Source organism: Phyllobates terribilis, unplaced genomic scaffold (genome assembly GCF_046119375.1).
Source record: "Phyllobates terribilis strain yellow unplaced genomic scaffold, ASM4611937v1 Scaffold_449__1_contigs__length_1482836, whole genome shotgun sequence".
Lineage (NCBI taxonomy): Eukaryota > Metazoa > Chordata > Amphibia > Anura > Dendrobatidae > Phyllobates > Phyllobates terribilis.
The window spans coordinates 914,308-937,292 of record NW_027363209.1 but is presented as its reverse complement, the minus strand read 5'-3'; the positions used below and the strand labels follow the sequence as shown (position 1 = coordinate 937,292).

General features: G+C 41.5%; 1 pseudogene; it reads right to left on the bottom strand.

Annotated features, from left to right (window-relative positions):
• Nucleotides 1-928: 928 nt before the first annotated feature.
• LOC141229015 (forkhead activin signal transducer 3-like) lies at nucleotides 929-22,894 on the bottom strand (annotated as a pseudogene).
• Nucleotides 22,895-22,985: the final 91 nt, after the last annotated feature.

Below are 22,985 nucleotides of genomic sequence, written 5' to 3'. Positions count from 1 at the left end.
ACATGGCTGCGGCATTACTTTGTGTGGCAGACAATCCCTGCATGTTCAGGGAAGAGACCTGAGCTCCCGCTGAGCAATCCCGGAAATACTCTGCAAGCACCGAGCATCTCGAGCAGTGAGATGCTCGGGCGAGCACGCTCGCTCATCACTTATAACTAGCAAAGGCAAAACAGACAGCTACCGCTATGCACAGGCGCCAGCTGGTAAATTCTCTTAGTGACAGCAGGCGACGCTGATGACAGTAGTAGTCATCTCACCGATGGTAACCTTGTCCCTGCCAGTCACAGCTGTTGGTTCACATGCTGTCCTCTGTGTGACAGCGTGGGAACTGTGATACCCTGCAGCTGTGACCAGAGGTTATCACAGGTCAGAGTCTGTGTTTACCACACTGTCAAACAGAGGACAGCATGGGAACTGCCGGAAATTTGGGCCCCCCATTCATGGGTTTAGGTTCAAGTTTGGGTACCGCTTTGGTTTGTTATAAAGTTCGGCTGAACTTGACAGACCCAAACATCCACGGGTCCGCCCATCCTTATTAATAATGAGCCAAATATCAGTTCTAAATGGAGAGAGACAAGCCGTTCATACTGGTTCTCTGCGCCTTTGGTTATATTTGAAAACACAAAATCTCTTTACGAGAATTTGTCTGGAGATATTGACCCAAAATTACTAAACCTGGAATCTTACAGAGATAGTTGGCCAAATAGAACGTTCATTTCCATGGGGAAGCTTTACATTCACATTTACATATAAAGAATCAGGGTAATTGTATATAATGAAAAGCAGTTTATTAAGAGTAAAACAACAACCATAAGCGAACAACTATTTACAAAAGCCGGGGAAGCTTAAAGTGTCCTTGGTGGTCCCTGTATGGACCTTGGTGGTCCCTGTATGGACCTTGGTGGGTCAGGATCCCATCGTGTGTGGATCATCCTGAGATACCGAACATTGTTCAGTTTGGGGGGAAATTGACGGGAGGATGATTCATTTCCAGGGTATGTGGGGGAGAGGTAAATGTGGTCTTAGGGTAGAGGGGTTTTGGTAAGGTGAGTAAGAATAAGATGGGAAGGGGGGATAAAAGTTAGATGGTGATGAATAGTTATACTGGGGTATGGGTGGGAAATTTGGGTAAAGCGCAAGCGGTTGTACACTGGGAGGGGAAAATACATTAGGAGGAACAAAGCTTGAATTAGATGTAGGAAGGTTCCATAGGATCATTGGGAAAGACGATGCGGGGTTTGGAGATGAATAAATGGATGGCTTAGCAGCTTCTGGTCTGAAGGGATCTGTGTCATTTGTAAGAGAAGCATGATGGTCATCTATAGGCCTGTAGGGATGTCCATGGATAATGAAGGGGGCCAGGTCAAGGTGGTAGATGTCCTGCCTGCTGACCACCGTATTCTGAAGCTTCATGGCCTCTGGAGGAATCCGACTCACATCCACTTATCCAGAAGTTCCCTTTGGCCTGAGTCTGTTTTGGATCCTTCGGCTCCTGAAATAAAGATTCAATAAATTCAGATAAAGGTTGAAATAAAATTCCAATTTCTGCAATATAAAGTCACTATTGTATATAGAGGTCACAGAAGAAATGATTATGGGATAAAAACTTTGGTAGAAAACTGGAATCTTGAAGTTTGTTTATAGGAGTCTTTAGGAGGTAACATTTATCAGTAATATTAGAATTGGGAAATGCATTTTTTCTGAAAATGTAATAGTGTGATACCTTCTAAAATAATGTCAAATCCTTTAAAAAATCTCATAAAAAAGACAACTAATATTAAGCAGATGAGATTTATGAAATAGAAAATTGTTACTTAGGCTATAAATATTTAGTGACATGAAGAAAAATCCTGCCTCATTAGAGATGAAAAACAGCGCTGTGTGTGATGAGGTTTATGGAGGAGAACCTAGAACCTACTAAGAGAGTCATTAGAGATGTAATTTACCCAATGCACCATTGTGATGATTTTACAATATTAATAAATTTCCCCTTATATGTAAAAACCAGCAATGTCCTTTAGAAGAGAGTCACCCCAGTAAATGACCACACGGAGTCCTCACCTTTCTGAAGCAAGCGTTAGAGGACAGGTTGTGTCTGACGGAGTCTTTCCATCCTTGGTATCGTCCGTTGAAGATGGGGAAGAAGTCGCTGATCTTTTCTAAAATCTGAAGGCCAAAAGAAAAAAAAAATTCAGTTCTGCAAATTAGCCAGGGAACCCCATTTATCCTAAATTGTGAATTCTCCTTTCATAATAAGTATGCATTAAAAATTACAATTTATATGGAGGGAAAAGAACCAGCAATAAGTTTGTATTTCTTTTAACCTGGATGTGTCTGGCTGTTATAACATGTAACAGTATATTCCCACAGTGCGGGAAAGTCTTGTTATGAAAATTTAGCATTTTTTTCTGTGTATATGACTTAAAAAAAATGTAGCAAAGGTAAAAATGTATCCACTTAGCAGAAGTACAGTCTTAAAAGATTTGTTGTCCCCCGCTAGGTGTCCTAAGTCAATATCCCACTAACCTATTTCTTTATAACATCGTTCTCTTACCTGCGACAGCTTCAGCTTCTTGTCTGGGGATAATTGTATCACCAGCGCAATCATGGCCAGGTAAGAGTATGGAGGTTTGGGGTATCGCTGGTAATTCTTCTTTTTTTCCCCAGTTTTCTCCTCTTGACCTGGTGTCATCTTTGGGTCACACTGTGCACTTGTATCCTCTCCTGGACTATCGTCCATTTTGGAGTCCATCTGCAGTATCTGCTCAATACTGAACACGTGGGGTGTTGGCATATTGATGGTTTCCCAGGGTTGGAGATTTGAGTTCATGTCTCACAGATGCCAATATTAGATCTGATGTGACCCTGGACCAGGGAAGGAGCCTTGATAAATGGTGCTCACCCCACCTCAGGCTTTGCTATGTTAATAACCTCAAAATAAGATGGAGCCCATTGCTGGTAACATCTCAACTGTTATTGGAAGACTTTGAACCATAAAGACAATAGCTGTATGAATACACAAAGTTTCAGTCTTTGGGTGTGATCCATCCTTAAAACATCCTTTGTCATGTATAGCGTGTATATCTATAGTGTATACCATGTGGCCCCTTGTGTATTAACAATTATCAGTCGCATAGGTAATGCTGAGGCCAAGAAGGAAATAAACAGCCCATAGGGACAAAAGTTTGAGCCTTGACTGAAGATCTTACCTTTCGTGAGTATGTATAAATAAAGTCACTTACAGACCAAATTACCAATCATTTCTTTTAAATATATATTGTAATTAATAATCCTGTAAACTAATATATTCCACATTAATGGTTTTGGCTCTTCCCACTCCAACCCATTATTCAATATATTTGGATGAATATATATATATATTTTTTATACTTTGTCCTTGGTTTCATCATCTAAGTTTTTCTCCTGCTTCCGTTTATAATATTATTAAGGAGGCATTAGATTTTTAATTGGTTGCCGCAGTGTGACTTTTGGATACAATCTTATTACGTCTGACATCCACAGGCTAATGTATAGGTTTTTTTATCTTTAGTGATCTATAATGTCTTTATTATAAATCACTGAATACTCCATATTATTTAGGGGTGCCACCTACTCATTTTTATACAGCGATGCAATATACTCATTGACTATGTGAATGGTTACCCCAAACCCTGCAATGGACTAACTTGTAGTATCAGGGGGAAGGGGGGTAAGATGTTCCTAAAGACTGAACCCCTACACCGGACTTTGGAAACTTGAGTTCATGAGGTTCTTTTATTGTTTTGTCTCGTGGTTCCCCATTTTCAAGAAAATATTCAGATATTCATCTTTCCCTTGGATAAAATGATAAATGTAATGAATTCTGCCCTCCACCATTGGTATAGGACATTGTTATACACTGTGTGCAGAATTATTAGGCAAGTTGTATTTTAGAGGATTATTTTTATTATTGATCACCAACTATGTTCTCAATCAACTGAAAAGACTCATAAATATCCAAGCTTAATGTTTTTGGAAGTTGGAGTGGGTTTTTCTTAGATTTGGCTATCTTTGGAGGATATCTGTTTGTGCAGGTAACTATTACTGTGCAGAATTATTAGGCAACTTAATAAAAACCAAATATAATCCCATCTCACTTGTTTATTTTCACCAGGTAAGCCAATATCAGTGCATAAAATTTAGAAATAAACATTTCTGACATGCAAAAACAAAAACCAAATAAATTTGTGATCAATATAGCCACATTTCTTTATGATGACACTCAACAGCCTTCCATCCATAGATTCTGTCAGTTGCTTGATTTGTTTTCGATCAACATTGCGTGCAGCAGCCACCACAGCCTCCCAGACACTGTTCTGAGAGGTGAACTGTTTTCCCTCCCTATATGTCTCACATTTTATCATGGACCACAGGTTCTCTGTGGGGTTAAGATCAGGTGAACAAGGGGGCCATGCCATTATTTTTCTTCTTTTAGACCTTTACTGGCCAGCCACGCTGTGGAGTAGTTGGATGCATGTGATGGAGCATTGTCCTTCATGAAAATCATGTTTTTCTTGAACAACACTGACTTCTTCCTGTACCACTGCTTGAAGAAGTTGTCTTCCAGAAACTGGCAGTAGGTCTGGGAGTTGAGCTTCACTCTATCCTCAACCCTAAAAGGTCCCACAAGTTCATCTTTGATGATACCAGCCCATACCAGTACCCCACCTCCACCCTGCTGGCGTCTGAGTCAGAGTGGAGCTCTCTGCCCTTTATAGATCCAGCCTCTGGCCCATCAAGAGTCACGCTCATTTCATCAGTCCATAAAACCTTTGAAAAATCAGTCTTAAGATATTTCTTGACCCTTTCTTGACGTTTTATGTTATGTTTCTTGTTCAAAGGTGGTCGTTTTTCAGCCATCCTTACCTTGGCCATGTCCCTGAGTATCGCACACCTTGTGCTTTTTGATACTCCAGTAACGTTGAAGCTCTGAAATATGGCAAAACTGGTGGCGAATTGCATCTTGGCTGCTTCTCACTTGATTTTCCTCAATTCATGGACAGTTATTTTGTGCCTTTTTTGGCCAACACGCTTCTTGCGACCCTGTTTGCTATTTGCCATGAAACGCTTGATTATTCGGTGGTCACGCTTCAAAAGTTTGGAAATTTCAAGACTGTTGAATCCCTCTGCAAGACATCTCACAATTTTGGACTTTTCAGAGCCCGTCAAATCTCTCTTCTGACCCATTTTGCCAAAGGAAAGGAAGTTGCCTAATAATTAAGCACACCTTATATAGGGTGTTGATGTCATTAGTCAACACCCCTCCTCATTACAGAGATGCACATCCCCAGATTTACTTAATTGGTAGTTGGCTCTCAAGTCTATGCAGCTTGGAGTAGGACAACATGTATAAAAAGTATCAAAGTGATCAAAATACGCATTTGCCTAATAATTCTGCACGTGGTGTACAATTTAATCTTAATAACTTTTCTCAAGTACATAAGTAAAAGGAATTACAGCCGGCTTGTGTTTGTCATTCCAAAAAAATCCAACCTTCCAGATCTTTGTTTTGAACCATTTGTCGGTGATTTGTTTGGTGAAATCAAACAATCGTTATTTTCACTGAAATAATAGACGATCGATTGTAGAGTGAAAATTGGCCATTTTGCTCTGCTTTCACCTCATGTGACCAACAACAGATATCATAGGACCCTAAAGACCTCCAGACATGTTATGTAGGTCACTGCTGAACAAAGCTTTGGCCAATCAGCTATGTCGGCTGTCTGTCCCTTGCAAAGAACCTCTTGTTATGCCGAGCATTCCTGTGTTCTCTATGAGAAGGTCACCAAAAGACGTCTCTACCAGCGGGATATATCCAGTAGAAGAAAGCCATTGGCAGTCCGAAATCGTTCGTGCCTGATAGACATTCCTCCCCCAAAGTTTATTTGGCTGGTGCCCCAATATATCTCAGAGTATCGGCCGAATCTTTTGATATCGGTGATTGTAGGTAACATGAGTCTGATATGTACGGGGGCTTCAGTCATTAAGATGCTGGAAAATGATTTATTCATATCTCCTCTAATTCACATGAACTGGGTTAAAAGTTAATTTTCCAATTTAATAACTATTTAATTTAAGAAAAGCGATTTACAATTTGTAATTTTAAAAATCTAATTTTTTTTTTCATTTTTAGATTGAAACTAAGAAGTTCGGCTCTTCTGGAAACATTTAGAAGAGCGTAATAAAATGTCTTGTATTTGGTATTTCCTATAAACGTACAGTAATACTCCAGAGATTAAATGAAAAATTACTTATTATTAAAAAAATATTTATTAAGAAGTTTATACCCTCAAACACCATTTATAAAGTTAAATGCAACATTTCCGTGTACAATTCAGAAAACAACATATAAAAATGGACCTTGTCTCATTCATTAGGTAATAAAAATTTGTAAAAATATTAATTGACAATTTAGCAAATTTTACTCTTTAAAATATGAATTTTTATAACAGTAATTTTTGGAATTTGTTTTTCCTTTTTTTTTCTGTGATTTACTTGAGTAGACTTCTTTTTTTTTAATCATTTTCAGGTTGTCCCTAATGATATGATCAGAGAAATGTGCGAATTCTCACTGATCTTTTGATATTTGCACTTTTACATCAGTGATTGGGAAACTTTGCTTGCGCTAATACTTTTTTTTTCAAAATAGTTATCGCCCTGTGTAGAAAAGAGCCTTGAATGATAATTTCTCTGCAGCTTCACCAGAACCTTTAATTTGTTGGATTTCTTACAACTGATGTGGAATCTTCACCTCTACATGACAATAGTAACAGTAAAGCTGTGATTATTTTCTGTGTAAGATCTCCATATAAATCTACACATTATTTTAGTACAATTACAGATTACTTTTTGGCGTTGTCTTTTGTTTTTTTAGCATTTTCATCTGATCTAATATTGGAGGTGTAAAATGCTTCCTCGTAGATGATTGTTACAGAGAATCATAGAATGGAGATGAGAAGCTGCAGGTCATTTAGTAAAAGAACTAAAGAATTACAGAGAATGGCTGAAAAATCATTAAAAATATAATATATTGAAGCTTGTTTGTATTTAATAAAAAGGTAAAAAAAGAGAATTCTTAGTGGTTGATACTTTTTATTGGCCCCTAAAATATACCAGCCGCTGAGAACTCTTATTTTTTTTTTCATCGCAAAGAATTTAACATTGCACCTAAGGAAAGATATTACTGCACATTCATTATCCAAAAAGTCTAAATGTCAGCAGGAGGGGATTGTGCCTTCCTTCCCTTAAGAGTATCTAAACTTTGGCATTAAATTCCACATCTAATTTTGTCTTTAATTTCATGCAGATTGGTGGGTTCAGGTCTCAGATCACTCAAAGCTTCCCTGAGAAATGTGGAGACAGAAGACCGGCAGCGTGTGCTTTCTATTGAATACATATTGCATGCTCCCAGGCAGGAGCTCTGCGGTGCCAGCCTCCTGAGCTGGGCGCTGCCGGCCTCCTGAGCTGGGCGCTGCCGGCCTCCTGAGCTGGGCGCTGCCGGTCTCCTGAGCTGTCCGGTGCCGGTCTCCTGAGCTGTCCGGTGCCGGTCTCCTGAGCTGTCCGGTGCCGGTCTCCTGAGCTGTCCGGTGCCGGTCTCCTGAGCTGTCCGGTGCCTGTCTCCTGAGCTGTCCGGTGCCTGTCTCCTGAGCTGTCCGGTGCCGGTCTCCTGAGCTGTCCGGTGCCGGTCTCCTGAGCTGTCCGGTGCCTGTCTCCTGAGCTGTCCGGTGCCTGTCTCCTGAGCTGTCCGGTGCCTGTCTCCTGAGCTGTCCGGTGCCTGTCTCCTGAGCTGTCCGGTGCCTGTCTCCTGAGCTGTCCGGTGCCTGTCTCCTGAGCTGTCCGGTGCCTGTCTCCTGAGCTGTACGGTGCCTGTCTCCTGAGCTGTCCGGTGCCTGTCTCCTGAGCTGTCCGGTGCCTGTCTCCTGAGCTGTCCGGTGCCTGTCTCCTGAGCTGTCCGGTGCCTGTCTCCTGAGCTGTCCGGTGCCTGTCTCCTGAGCTGTCCGGTGCCTGCCTCCTGAGCTGTCCGGTGCCTGTCTCCTGAGCTGTCCGGTGCCTGTCTCCTGAGCTGTCCGGTGCCTGTCTCCTGAGCTGTCCGGTGCCTGTCTCCTGAGCTGTCCGGTGCCTGTCTCCTGAGCTGTCCGGTGCCTGTCTCCTGAGCTGTCCGGTGCCTGTCTCCTGAGCTGTCCGGTGCCTGTCTCCTGAGCTGTCCGGTGCCTGTCTCCTGAGCTGTCCGGTGCCTGTCTCCTGAGCTGTCCGGTGCCTGTCTCCTGAGCTGTCCGGTGCCTGTCTCCTGAGCTGTCCGGTGCCTGTCTCCTGAGCTGTCCGGTGCCTGTCTCCTGAGCTGTCCGGTGCCTGTCTCCTGAGCTGTCCGGTGCCTGTCTCCTGAGCTGTCCGGTGCCTGTCTCCTGAGCTGTCCGGTGCCTGTCTCCTGAGCTGTCCGGTGCCTGTCTCCTGAGCTGTCCGGTGCCTGTCTCCTGAGCTGTCCGGTGCCTGTCTCCTGAGCTGTCCGGTGCCTGTCTCCTGAGCTGTCCGGTGCCTGTCTCCTGAGCTGTCCGGTGCCTGTCTCCTGAGCTGTCCGGTGCCGGTCTCCTGAGCTGTGCGGTGCCTTTTTCCTGAGCTGTTCGGTGCCTTTCTCCTGAGCTGTCCGGTGCCTTTCTCCTGAGCTGTCGTGTGTATTTCTCCTGAGCTGTCCGGTGTCTTTCTCCTGAGCTGTCCGGTGCCTGCCTCCTGAGCTGTGCGATGCCGGCCTCCTGAGCTGTCCGGTGCCTGCCTCCTGGCTGTCCGTCGCCTGCCTCCTGAGCTCTCCGTCGCCTGCCTCCTGAGCTGTCCGGCGCCTGCCTCCTGAGCTGTCCGGCGCCTGCCTCCTGAGCTGTCCGGCGCCGGTCTCCTGAGCTGTGCGATGCCGGTCTCCTGAGATGTCCGGTGTCGGTCTCCTGAGATGTCCGGTGTCAGTCGCCTGAGCTGTCCAGTGCCAATCTCCTGAGCTGTGCATTTCTTGGAGGTTTCAAGACTCGAACCTCCCCGATCTGCTTGAAATTAAAGACCAAAATATAGAACTTTCAGTACAATTGTTTAGTTAATCTTTAACTGCAAAATGCCCAACATCCTCCTGTTGCTGCCATTTAGGCACTTTTTTATATATGGATATATGTTTCCTTAGAAACCATGATTTAGTAGCCGCTGATATAGTAGTCCTCTTTTTTTTTTTCCTGTTCTATGTTTTTTTAAAAAATTTCAAAACAAATTTTGGATCTTTGAGATGAGAACAACAAAAATAATTAAGAAACCTGAGAGTTTTTTTTAATTAAAAATCTTTAATAAACATGTCCATTTATATGTAGCTTTTCTTTGTATTTCTCTATCTAAACGACAGAAGAAAAAAATTAGTTTAGCACAACCTCTGTCCAATAAATGTTCTTGTTTGTCCCTGGCTTATAAACTTCCGTTTTCTCCCAGCACATAATATAGGATTCATCGGGATTTCCTGCTTGATTACTTCTTTAATAGCCTCAATGATTTTCTAATAAATTATAAATCTTTAGTCATTTCCAAGCAAAGTTGATAAATTCTGCAAAAGAAAAAAACTGAAACTCCTCACCGTGTGAATGGAGCTGCAGAGCCTGAAACGCGTCAGATCACAATGATTTTTAAACCTTGAATATCCCTTTTTTAACAAGATGAAATAAAAGTGAAGTTTTATCTATGGATGTGCCGATCCAGTTTTCCCCTGGATACATTCTACATATATCTGGCCACATTTAGGATAAACATTGTTTTTTTTACCTTTTTTTTACTAAGTGAGGTGTAAAATAAAGTTTGTGAATTAACAAACTGGATAAAGCGATGACAATATTTGTAATATTTGATTGGATTTCCTTAAAAAAATTCTCTAATGACCCTTTTACATCAATTTCCCATTTCATTTATGTTACCATAAAATTCAGATGTTTCTTTCCCTGACACGAGAAAGTTGTAGTAGAGGCTGAAGATATTGGGGTATAACCACAGAACAATCCTAAATCTCTCCCTATTGCTCGATTTCCTCCAGATATTTTTAATTTGTAAATTCCTGTGTAATCCAGAATTATAGATATTAACCCCTTTGTGCCCTGTGATATATTATTATGTCATGATGCGGGTATGTTGAGGGCTCAGGCGCTGGTACTGTCTGCGTTATATAACTGACACCTGCTTCTAACCGCAGCGATCAGAGCCAGGTCCGATCAGAGCTTTGTCCGATCAGAACCAGGTCCGATCAGAGCCAGGTCCGATCGCTGCTCATAACTCTTGAACTGTCAATGACCGTGGCAGTTAAGTGTCATCAACAAGATGGGGCCATTCAGACGTCCATTGCTCCTTGTTCATTGCTTGGTGAACTATTGCAGTATGCAGAGAAATCGATCGAATCATCATAGGTTCAAGTCTCCAAGGGGGAAAAAAATTAAAGTAATCATTTATTTTAACCTTGCTTTTCCCATTTAAGACCTTAACACTGAAGCTTTCACCTTCCTGACCTGAGAGTTGATAACAAAATATACTACCGCGCTCCTAGAAAAGATAATGCACATAAGGTATGGAGCAGAGTAAAGTTATGTGAATATACCGCATAGGATTGTGCTGGACATAAACTGGTGAGCCACCATGGACACGGGTGTGCTCAGTATACCTATGCCATGCTGTAGATATGTCCACTAATTATTAGGACACCTTGAGGAAGAAGGACTATGTCTCCCTTGAAGCTCGTCGGTTTGTGGCCGCACTGAGGTCCCGCAGCCTTTTTGGCAGTGACGTCACACCAGACATGCCCCCCACTCGTGCCGCAGTCTGTCAGCAGCGTTTCTGGCCGGTGCGCGCCACCATTTGAACATCTCCTGACAAACACAGAGAGGGACATCCACCGGACTTTCACTTAACAGAACCTTGCCGTCAGCACTTCGCCGATTTGGGAGCTGCATGACTGTTACCAGTAAGTCCCCACTCACAACAGTCACCGTAACTGTGCTATATTCACTGTCTAGAGCCGCACCGAAGCATTGTCCCTGCGGCTGATCAGGGGACACCTTCATGCACCTTTGATCCCCTAAAATCAATGAATAAATTTTATCTACTTTGGGCATATATTACTTTTTAATAAGTGGCGATATCTAAAGCCACTGGATTGTGCTACCCCACAGCATAGGGATACTGAGCACACCCGAGTCCTTGGTGGCTCACCAGTACGTGTCCAGCACAATCCTATGTGGTATATTCACAGATCTGATTTATTTTAATTTTACTCTGCTCCTTATCTCATGTGCACTATCTTTTCTAGTAGCGCATTAATATATTTTGTCACCACCTCATCCACTTTACTGACCGACTAACACGCAGAGCCGGTCCTACTACCAGCAGCTTCACTATGCCAGTACTTTGTGAGCGCCAGTGTGTTATTCTCTCTTTCTAATTTTGGTCAGTATCACTTTATGTGATTTGTGATTTCATTTTTGAAATTTAATGAAAATTTTCAAAACTCTGCAATATTCGAACATTGAATTGTTTTGCCTTTAAAACTGATGGCATTACCACTAAACAGAAACATCTTTCTTTCTTCTTTCACGTGTCTGCTTTACATCAGCATTATTTTTCAGACATATTTTTTTTAGGAATGTAGAAGGGTGAAAAGTTTAGCTGCAATTTTTAATTTTTCCAACAAATTTACAAAGCCTATTTTATTAAGAACAGCCTTACATTTGAATGTAAAAAAATAGTTTTTTTGGCCCCTCAGGGGTTCTGACAATGTGACATGGCACCCCCAAACCATTCCAACAAAATCTGAACTCCAATATGGCGCTCCTTCCCTTCTGAGCTTTGCACTGCGCCTGAAAAGTAGTTTTCGATGACATATGGGGTACTGGCGTACTCAGGAGAAATTGTGTAACAAATTGTATTGTTCTTTTTCTCTCACCAGCCCTTTTAAAAAAAAAACTTGAGGCTAAAGCAACATTTTATTGGAAAAATTATAATTTTCCATTTGCTCAACCTAATGTTATAAAAACCTATGATGCCCTAGACAGTACCTAGAAGGCCAAAAATCATAAAGAAAATCTACAAAGAAAAAAGATTAAATTAGTACATTTTATTGACATAACAAGGGATAAAATTCACTTAAAATGCAGATATGCCAATAGCAGCAGACAGAAAATGAAAAAACACTGAGGGAGACTGGATCTAAGATGCACCACCCAGGGGTGCACTGCATTGCTGGAGGTCCTTTAGCTTTGTAGGTTTTCTACTGTTATACAATTCTGTGAATTGCCTGAATGTTAAAAATGCTCACTACACCCCTAGATGAATTTATCGAGAGGTGTCTTTTCTAGTGATGAGCAGTATGTTCTGTTAACCCTTTCGGCGAGTATGCTCGGGCGAGCACTGAGTAGTTACAGCTGCTCGGTGATATGGTTGAATCGCTCCCGTGTGCATGATTTGCGACTGTTTGACAGCTTTAATACATGTGAGGAATGTGTAAAAAATAGACATTCCTTACATGTACTAAAGCTGTCAAACAGTCGCAAATCATGCATATGGGAGCGATTCAAACATAACACCGAGCAGCTGTAACTACTCAGTGCTCGCCCGAGCATACTCGCCGAAAGGGTTAACAGAACATACTCGCTCATCACTAGTCGTTTCCAAAATGGAGTCACTTGTGGGGGTTTCTGCTGTCTTGGCATGTCAGGGGCTCTTCAAATGGGATATGGTATCCGCAATCTATTCCAGCCAAAATTGGGCTCCAGAATTCAGTTGGTGCTCCTTCCCTTCCAAGCCCTGCCTTGTGCCAAAAAAGTAGTTCACCACAACATATGGTGTATTGGCATACTCAGAAAACAATTGCACAACAAATTATACTGTCCATTTTCTTCTGTTACCCTTGTGAAAATGCAAAATTTGGGGCTAAATGAACATTTTTGCAGGAAACAGTAAAAATTTAATTTTTTTCCTTCCACATTGCTTTAATTCCTGTGAAGCACCTGAATGGTTAATAAACTTCTTGAATGTGGTTTTAAACACTTTAAAGGGTGCCTTTTTTAAAATAGTGTCACTTTTGGGTATTTTCTGTCGTATAGGCCCCTAATTTTGTTGGAAAATTGCTGAACTTTTAACCCTTCTAAGTTAAAAAAAAATAATTATGTTTCAAAAAATCTACTGATATAAAGTAGACATGTGATAAATGTTATACATTTATTTGTGAAAAAAATCTGAATTTTGGCAAAAATTTAGCAATTTTCAAACTTATACTTTTATGCCCTTAGATCAGAGAGTTTTATCACACAAAATAGTTAATAAATAAAATATCGACCTAAGTTTATCACTAACATAAAGTGCAATCTGTTGCAAGAAAAGCCTTCTCAAAATCACTGGGATACTTTGAAGTGTTCCAGGGTTATTACCACATAAAGTGACACTGGGGTAAGTGCAGCAACTAAAAAATTGCAAATCTGGGGATTTAATTTCTTTTTTCCATTTCGGCATTCAACTTCTGGGTTATATAGTTTTATATATTGATAGATACAACTTCTCAACACAGAAATACCAAATATGGTTATTTATCTATTTCATTCATGTTTGAACTGGGAAAAGCAGAACTGTTTCTAATTTTTATGTTTTTTGTATCTTTTTTTAGCATTAAATATATATTTTCTTACTTTGCACTGAATGTTTTAGTACCCTTGGGGCACATAATCCCGCCATTGTTTGATCACTTATTCTATATTATGTAATACTTCAGAATTGTGGTAGATTGTAAAACTCAGTCTCGTACGAAGCCCAACCTGTGGCTGGGCTGCACAGGAGTGCCAATATGGCGGTGACAAAGACCTTCAGCAGACGCTTTTTCTGTTTATTATGTTTGTGGTTTTTCAAGGCAATGTGTATATAATGTTTGCATTTCAACAGCAAGGACAGAGAAGCTGGTCAGAGCTGATGAGAAGATGGATGGAGCTAAATACAGGACAGTCCTGGAGGAAAACCTGTTAAAGGCTGCAGAAGACTTGAGACCGGGGCGTAGGTTCACCTTCCAGCAGGACAATGACCCTAAACCTCCTGCCCGAGCTACAATGGAGGGTTTAGATCAGAGCATATTCCTGAGTGTGAACGGCGCAGTCACAGTCCAGACCCAAATCCCAGAGAATCTGTAACAAGACGTGAAAACTGCTGATCACAGACGTCTCCATCCGATCTCACTGAGTGAGAGCGCAGGGAAGAAGGGGCAAAATGTCAACTCTAGAGGTGCAAAGCTAGAAGAGACAGACGCCAAAAGACTGCAGCAGTAATGGCAGCCAGTGTGGGACTGGGGTGTCTGGGGTCCATAGGAGGAATGAGCTCCAGGGGCCCACCCTACAGCTATATGCAAATATCTGCTAGCTGATATCCCTATTATAGTGAATCGTGGACTGTAAAACACAGGCGGCTCCTGCACATCTACTATGTACCCACCATAACTAGGATGTACAATTACGGTAGTTTGCATTAAAGGGCTTCTGTGGTTAAAACAAGTTATCACCGATCCATGGGCTCCACAGGATAGAGGATGACTGTTTGGGTCTGACCACTGGAAAATGCACCGATCGGAAGAATGGGGAAGTTTTATCGCTGTCAGGACACTTTTACCCTCATTTTAAAATGGAGTGGCAGGTGGGACGTCTGACCGTAGCTCCATTCATTCTCTTTGGGGCTTCCAGAAAAAAAACAAGAACAACGTTCACAGCCACTGAGGGAATGAATGGATACGTGGTCAAGTTGCACATGCCGCTCCAGTCTAATGAGGATAAAAGCTCCTCATTTTGCCGATCGGTGTGGTTCCCAGCAGTCAGTCCCCCACCAATCAATAAGTTATCACTTATCCTGTAGAGAGGATAAGGATTACTTTTTTCACCAGAGAACCCCTGTAAGTGCATCTTGTTCCAAGTATTTAATCACTAATGGAAAAAAAAGAATCTTCTCCTAATTAATATCAGAAAGAACAAATAACCGCCATACACAACACAGTCCACTATTTCAAAGACCAATAATACCACATACAAAGGACAAATACCGCCACACCATGACCAGACCACAGTGACTGAATAATACTACGTACAAGGGAGAAATAACAACACCCATGACCACATGACATATTACCGCCACATAGTGACCAAATGATACCACATACTGCACAAGGGAGATATACCGCCACACCGTGACCAGACCTAATACTACTAGCATATAGCGACCAAATAATTCCACATACAAGGGATAAATACAACATACCATGAGCAGACCACATCGTGCCTGAATAATGCTACATACAAGGGAGATATACTTCGCGACCCTTGACATGGGCCTCATATTACCACCACATAGTAATCAAATAATACATACTGCACAAGGGAGAAATACCACCACACCGTGACCAGACATTACCAGCATATAGCGACCAAATAATTCCACATACAAGGGATAAATACCACCACACCATGACCAGACCACATATTATGACATAGTGACAGAATATTACAATACTGATCATTAATATAAACCACAATACTAACAACACTGCTATTACCAATGGTTAAATTATACACAGGAGCTCCATATATAGTGTATAGTGTACAGGTAATACAGGGATCACCAGTGACATTATATACAGAAGCTCTGTATATAGTGTCAGTGTACTAGTAATACAGGGATCACCAGTGACATTATACATAGGAGTTCAGTATATAGTGTCAGTGTACAGATAATACAGTGATCACCAGTGACATTATACACAGGAGCTCTGTATATAGTGTATAATGTACAGGTAATACAGGGATCACCAGTGACATTATACACAGGAGCTTTGTATATAGTGTCAGTGTACAGGTAATACATTGATCACCAATGGCATTATACACAGGAGCTCTGTATATAGTGTACAGGTAATACAGGGATCACCGATGAAATACACAGGAGCTCTGTATATAGTGTATAGTATACAGGTAATACAGGGATCACCGGTGACATTATACACAGCATCTCTGTATATAGTGTACAGGTAATTCAGGGATCACCAATGGCATTATACACAGGAGCTCTTTATATAGTGTCAGTGTAGAGGTAATACAGTGATCATCAGTGACATTATAAACAGGAGCCCTGTATAGAGTGTACAGGTAATACAGGGATCATCAGAGACAGACACAGGAACTCTGTATATAGTTTATAGTGTACAGGTAATACAGGGATCATTGATGACATTATACACAGGAGCTCTGTATATAGTGTACAGGTAATACAAAGATCACCAATGACATTATACACAGGAGCTCTTTATATAGTGTCATTATACAGGTAATACAGTGATCACCAGTGACATTATACACAGGAGCCCTGTATATAGTGTAAATGTACAGGTAACACACTGACTCACCAGTGACGTCTATAGTTGAAGTCTTTCATCGCTTTTCTTCTTCATCTGGCACAGACCGCCATCTCTTCTTCCAGCCAGGACTTGTCTCTGCAGAAAATAATAGTTATCTAGAGCACCGCTTCCAGAGCACATTCCCCAATTTTTCCCTTACTTATACACTACGCCAGTGGAAGAAAAAAGGTGACATAGTGCCGCCCTGCACAGTAACAGGGGCTCCCTTTTGTCCCCCCCATGGAAAACAGTATTCTAAAACGTAAATTATATTACTGTAGTATTAATGTCCCCTAATTGGCCCCTACAGTAATAATGTCCACCACTTGCCACCATAAACTAATAATGTATGTTCCTCATTTTGGCCTCCATACAGTAATTAAGTTCCTCAACCTGGCCCCTTTAATTAATAATGTTCCCTGTCTTGGGCCCCATGTTCCTGGCTCCCATGTCCCTCGCCCCCATGTCCCTCGCCCCCATGTCCCTGGCCCCAGACATGGGGGGCCAGGGACCAGAGACATGGCGGCCCAGGGACCAGAGACATGAGGGCCAGGGACCAGAGACATGGGGGCCACAGGCATAGGGGCAAGGGACCAGAGACTTGGGGGTCAGGTACCAGAGACATGTCCTTGTCCGCCATGTCTCTGGTCCCTGGCCCCCATGTCCCTGGTTTCTGGCCCCATATCCATGGCCTCCATGTCTCTGGTCCTCATGTCCGTGGCTCCCAAGTCTCTTGTCCCTGACCCCCATATCTCTAGTCCCTGTCCCCCATATCTCTAGTCCCTGTGCCCCATTTCCCTGGCCCCCATGTCTCTGGACCTTGGCCCCCATGTCTCTAGCCCCCAAGTCCCTGGCCCTCATGTCGCTTGTCCCTGAGCCCTATGTCTCTTGGCCCTATGTTTCTGGTCCCTAGCCCCCATGTCTCTGGTCCATGGTCCCCATGTCTGTTGCCCCCATGTCCTGGCCCTTGAAAAACCAGACTACAACAACATGAAACGTGCGTCGGGCTATTGAATCTGTCCGTCTTCCATTCTCTCGCCCTCACCTTGGTGCATACATTTGGTAAGAATCTGCCTCTTCTCCACCTGTCCCCTTTCCCCTGGCCCATTTTCTAGCCCTTATTTGGGATTAATTGCCACTGGGCTTACCATTAAATCATATATTGAAGATATATATCGTTGGTATCTGAGGCCATGAGGTTAATGGGCATATTTAGATATTGATGTGATAATCTGAGGCCACTGGGCATATTGCAATATTAGCTTCAATAGGTACAACATGGAGCAGAGGTATATGAATTATATATTGACATGTTATTCTGTTACTCTGTGGTTTATTCTGTACATTTAAGCTTCTTTGGTGAACCTCCCTTTGCTTGTCCATTATCATTTTGTTCTTGTGATATTTTTCAATAAATGATTATATTTGTTATCACCATCTTTTCTGCTCCTTCTCCGTCTCTTCAGCTGTGTTCCTAGCAGTTAGTGTCCTTTGGGTGTCTCACTCTTATATGTTTGATAAAGTGTTTCCCCTTATGGTTTATTAGGATATTGGCAACCCTTGTATATATAAAGTACTGACTCGGGGGGCTGAATACAAATGCACATCACAATTATCAGATTTACAGGTGCATCTCACTAAATTAGAATATCATCAAAAATGTTATTTATTTTACTTCTTTAATACAAAAAGTGAAACTCCTATATTATATAGAGTCATTACACACAGAGGGATCTATTATATAGAGTCATTACACACAGAGGGATCTATTATATAGAGTCATTACACACAGAGTGATATATTATATAGTCATTACACACAGAAGGATCTATTATATAGAGTCATTACACACAGAGGAATCTATTATATAGAGTCATTACACACAGAGTGATATATTATATAGTCATTACACACAGAAGGATCTATTATATAGTCATTACACACAGAGTGATCTATTATATAGAATCATTACACAGAGTGATCTATTATATAGAGTGATTACACACAGAGGGATCTATTATATAGAGTAATTACACACAGAGGGATCTATTATATAGAGTCATTACACACAGAGGGATCTATTATATAGAGTCATTACACACAGAGGGATCTATTATATAGAGTCATTACACACAGAGTGATCTATTATATAGAGTGATTACACACAGAGGGATCTATTATATAGAGTAATTACACACAGAGGGATCTATTATATAGAGTCATTACACACAGAGGGATCTATTATATAGAGTCATTACACACAGAGGGATCTATTATATAGAGTCATTACACACAGAGTGATCTATTATATAGAGTCATTACACACAGAGGGATCTATTATATAGAGTCATTACACAGAGGGATCTATTATATAGAGTCATTACACACAGAGGGATCTATTATATAGAGTCATTACACACAGAGCGATCTATTATATAGAGTCATTACACACAGAGGGATCTATTATAGAGTCATTACACACAGAGTGATCTATTATATAGAGTCATTACACACAGAGGGATCTATTATATAGAGTCATTACACGCAGAGGGATCTATTATATAGAGTCATTACACACAGAGGGATCTATTATATAGAGTCATTACACACAGGGATCTATTATATAGAGTCATTACACACAGAGGGATCTATTATATAGAGTCATTACACACAGAGGGATCTATTATATAGAGTCACTACACACAGAGGGATCTATTATATAGAGTCATTACACACAGGGATCTATTATATAGAGTCATTACACAGAGGGATCTATTATATAGAGTCATTACACACAGAGTGATCTATTATAGAGAGTCATTACACACATAGGGATCTATTCTATAGAGTCATTACACACAGAGGGATCTATTATATGGAGTCATTACACACAGAGGGATCTATTATATAGTCATTACACACAGAGGGATCTATTATATAGAGTCATTACACACAGAGCGATCTATTATATAGAATCATTACACACAGAGGGATCTATTATATAGAGTCATTACACACAGAGGGATCTATTATATAGAATCATTACACACAGAGGGATCTATTATATAGAGTCATTACACACAGAGGGATCTATTATATAGAATCATTACACACAGAGGGATCTATTATATAGAGTCATTACACACAGAGGGATCTATTATATAGAGTCATTACACACAGAGGGATCTATTATATAGAGTCATTACACACAGAGGGATCTATTATATAGAGTCATTACACAGAGGGATCTATTATATAGAGTCATTACACACAGAGTGATCTATTATATAGAGTCATTACACACAGAGGGATCTATTATATAGAGTCATTACACACAGAGGGATCTATTATATGGAGTCATTACACACAGAGGGATCTATTATATAGAGTCATTACACACAGAGGGATCTATTATATAGAGTCATTACACACAGAGGGATCTATTATATAGAATCATTACACACAGAGGGATCTATTATATAGAGTCATTACACACAGAGGGATCTATTATATAGAATCATTACACACAGAGGGATCTATTATATAGAGTCATTACACACAGAGGGATCTATTATATAGAATCATTACACACAGAGGGATCTATTATATAGAGTCATTACACACAGAGGGATCTATTATATAGTCATTACACACAGAGGGATCTATTATATAGAGTCATTACACACAGAGGGATCTATTTCAAGTGTTTATTTCTGTTAATGTTGATGATTATGGCTTACAGCCAATGAGAACACAGAAGTCATTATCTCAGTAAATTAGAATACTTTATAACAACAGCTTGAAAAATTATTTTAAAATCCAAAATGTCCTACTGAAATGTCTGTTCAGTAAATGCCTCAATACTTGGTCGGCTCCTTTTGCATCAATTACTGCATCAATATGGCAATGTGGCATGGAGGGATCAGCCTGTGGCCCTGCTGAGGGGTTATGGAAGCCCAGGTGGCTTTGATAGCAGCCTTCAGCTCATCTGCATTGTTGGGTCTGGGGTCTCTCATCTTCCTCTTGACAATACCCCATAGATTCTCTATAATAGATTCTCTATAGGGTTAAGGACAAGCGATTTTGCTGGCTGTTGTTATAAAGTATTCTAATTTACTGAGATAATGACTTTTGTGTTTTCATTGGCTGTAAGCCATAATTATCAACATTAACAGAAATAAACACTTGAAATAGATCACTCTGTGTGTAATGACTCTATATAATAGATCCCTCTGTGTGTAATGACTCTATATAATAGATCCCTCTGTGTGTAATGACTCTATATAATAGATCCCTCTGTGTGTAATGACTCTATATAATAGATCCCTCTGTGTGTAATGACTCTATATAATATAGGAGTTTCACTTTTTGTATTGAAGAACTGAAATAAATTAACTTTTTGGTGATATTCTAATTTAGTGAGATGCACCTGTATATCAATAATATAATCGTAGAAGCGTCCTTCTGTCTGAAGCCTCTATAGACTGCGCAAGCGCTACGCGCCTGCAGTCTGGACCCCACAGAGGAACGCAACCACATCCTAAAAGAGGAGTTTAGGATGAGGATTGTGGCCCCGGAGATTGTGGTATGCGTAAGCGCTGAACGTATACCGCGATCTCCGGCCCCCTAACAACTAACCTAGCCGGGAGTCCGCGCTTTGTCTTCGGGCCGGTAGCCGGGAGATGAATGTGCCATCGGAATCGGCGCATGTGCATAGCGCTATCTGACACCATTTTGCTGAAGACACAATTGCATGGTGTCTTCAGCAAAATTGCGCCGGACAGCGCGGTATGGGCACGCACGTACTCCTCCCCTCCGGCAGAACAGGATACAGCAGCGCTGGAGAACAGGGAAGAAAGATGAGTATAAGTTTTCTTTTAGTATGTGTGCAGCATGAAAGGGATGAGGGGGCCACACATACCAGGATTGGGGGATGAGGGGGCCACACATACCAGAATTGGGGATGAGGGGTGCCTTGCATACCAGGATTGGGGGATGAGGGGTACCATGCATACCAGGATGGGGGGATAAGGGGTACCATGCATACCAGGATTGGGGGGTGAGGGGACCATGCAAGCCAGGATTAGGGATGAGGGGTGCCATGCATACCAGGATTCGGAATGAGGGGTGCCATGCATACCAGGAATGTGGATGAGGGGTGCCACGCATACCAGGATTGGTAGGTGAGGGGGCCACACATACCAAGATTGGGGGATGAGGGTTCCACACATTCCAGGATTGGTGGGTGAGGGGGCCACACATACCAGGATTGGTGGGTGAAGGGGCCACACATGCCAGGATTGGGGGATGAGGGGGCCACACATACCAGGATTGGGGGATGGGGGGCCACACATACCAGGCTTAGGGGATGAGTGGGCCACACATACCAGGATTGGAGGGTGAGTGGGCCACACATACCAGGATTGGAGGGTGAGGGGGCCACACATACCAGGATTGGGGGATGAGGGGGTCACACATACCAGGATTGGGGGATGAAGGGGCCACACATACCAGGATTGGGGGATGAGGGATACCATACATACAAGGATTGGGGGATGAGGGGTGCCATGCATACCAGGATTCGGGATGGGGGGTGCCATGCATACCAGGATTTGGGATGAGGGGTACCATGCATACCAGGATAGGGATGAGGCGTGCCATCCATACCAGGATAGGGATGAGGGCAGCACATAACAGGATTGAGGAGCACAAATACCAGAATGGGGGCAGCACAAATACGAGGATCGGGGCAGCACAAATACCAGGAGGGGGGGCAGCACATACCAGCATGGGAGACCATATACCAATAAAAATGCTCGCCACCCGGGCATAGAACGGGCTCAATAGCTAGTATATATATTTATATACACATACATACGCACAAACACAGTCATGGCCAAAAGTGTATAAAATATTTAGAAAACCTCATATCGTTTCCTTTACACTTCACAAATACCTGTTACTTTTTGTGTTGGCATCAAATAAAATACATTTAAGTTTGTGGGTGTAACGTGAGAAAATATTGAAAAAGTATTCATACCCCATAAACTTTGCAAGGCACTGTATATAGATATAGTTTATCTTTTTAAGTAGTAAAACATAAAATTGTTTATATTTGGCATCAGAATAAATATACCGACCGATATAACAAAGTGAGCTATTCATTAATGAAAATTTGATCTAGCACATCGTGAAAACTCCCGGTCAGTATTGTTTTATGTTTTTTTACATTTTTGTAATCTGCTAATTTCATGTATTCTGCAGAAATATTATTACTATTGAGCCAAATATCAGTTCTACACGTGGAGAGACGAGCCCCCATACTGAGCCTCTATATTTGGAGACATACAGAATCTCTTCACGAGAATTTGTCTGGAGATATTGACCCAAAATGACTAAGGCTGGAATCTTACAGAGATAGTTGGTGACTAAAACGTTCATTTTCACGGGAAGCTTTAGGGTCACATTTACATATAAAGAACCAGGATAATAACTGTTTATAGTGAAAAGCAGTTTATTAAGAATAAATCAA